The sequence below is a fragment of the Orycteropus afer genome, unplaced genomic scaffold, assembly GCF_000298275.1.
Source record: "Orycteropus afer afer isolate SDZICR_OR568_19922 unplaced genomic scaffold, OryAfe1.0 scaffold01153, whole genome shotgun sequence".
NCBI lineage: Eukaryota > Metazoa > Chordata > Mammalia > Tubulidentata > Orycteropodidae > Orycteropus > Orycteropus afer.
The window spans coordinates 109,602-111,202 of record NW_006922740.1 but is presented as its reverse complement, the minus strand read 5'-3'; positions in this window follow the sequence as shown (position 1 = coordinate 111,202).

The following is a 1,601-nucleotide window of genomic DNA, read 5'->3' as shown; positions in this document are numbered from 1 at the left end:
TGTTGTTGTTGTTATGTGCCATCGAATCAGACCTGACTTATAGTGACCCCTCCTTGGGTTTCCAAGGCAGTATCACTACAGAAGTAGATTGCCCAACCTTCCTTCTGAGTGGCTGGTGGGTTTGAACCACCAGCCTCCTGGTTAGCCTTAGGCACCAGTCATCCAAATGTGAACAGGAATTGTATACATACTTCATTCACCCTCCGCCCAGAACAGTTGCCCATTATCATCACATCCTTTGTCTAAATTTCTTCTACTTCTCTATATTCCTTTGAATTATTTCCTCTTCTGGGCTTTTTATGAACTTCCAGAGAAGATAAGATACTCCTCATAAGCACGTTTTTTTTTTGTGTCCACTAATTCCCTTATTATAGGACTTGCCATAGTATATTGAATAGTATATTGAATTGAACTGTAAACGAATCTGCAACACATCTTCAACTTAAATATCTTTTTTAAAAGCAGTATATTTCTACCTTATATTTAGTTTTGCACCTACCTCTGGTAGCATTCAGTACAAAAGGGATGATCAATACTTATCTATTAAATGGTGAAGTGCATAAAAGTTATATTTGTGTAGTTCCAAAGATTTTCTCACCAAGATACCTTGAGTATAATTTTTTCCTACTACCTTATGCCTTTCAATATTTAATATGCTGTGTTTTAGTCCAACAACAAACCTCAACATATTCCAATACACCTGAGTATAATCTTTGTGAAACCAACACCAATTTGTATGTACTTTTGGTCCCTCTGGAACCTCTGCAACAAAAATTAAAAAACAATATAAGGACATATTCAAGAATAAGCTACTCTTTAATGTTTAGTGCTTAGGGACCAAACTTGTTGCTCCTGCCTCGTAGACAAGGGAAACATATTTGAAATGGTAGATCATGCTTTTGTCTGTTAGTCAATGAAGGAATCAAGAGTAGAGGAACATTTTAAAGATTTCTTCTGGGAATTCAGTTTGAAAATTTTCCATTGATAATTGCTATGTTTGCTGATATTTTTGTGCTTCATGTTGCAATCATGAATCTATATAAAATAAATGTTCAGTTTGTTAGCTTTTTATGTTTTGCAGCAGTTTGTGGAAACCATTTGATGAAAAATGAATTTCCCAATATGTAAAGTGAGAATATGGGGCTGGAAAAAATCTGGTTGTAGAACTGGAATTCAGTAATAATAATAATAATCAGGAGCTGTAATGAAATAGTATTCAGACTTTCTCCCAAGATTAATATGTCTCACAGTGTTGTCATGATTTACGTTTCCATTCCATTGCAATTATTAACTTAAAAGAATATTAATTTTCCTTTTTAATCTCTACAGGGTTACCATTATTTTACATATGTATCAACAGTGTGTGATGGTGCTTATTTTTTAATCCAACTGAAACTTTTCACTTTGAAATCTTCATACGTGAGAAATAGTGTGTCTTGGTGTTTTATTTTTAAGTTCAAAGAGGTTCTAAGCTAGATGCTATCCTTTCTTTTACTTTTGCATATATACTTGACTTTTTCAACATCTAAGTCTATACAAAGACAAGATTACAATGTATTCATAGACTTGAATTTTGGTGGAGTCAAATGATCAACATCAAT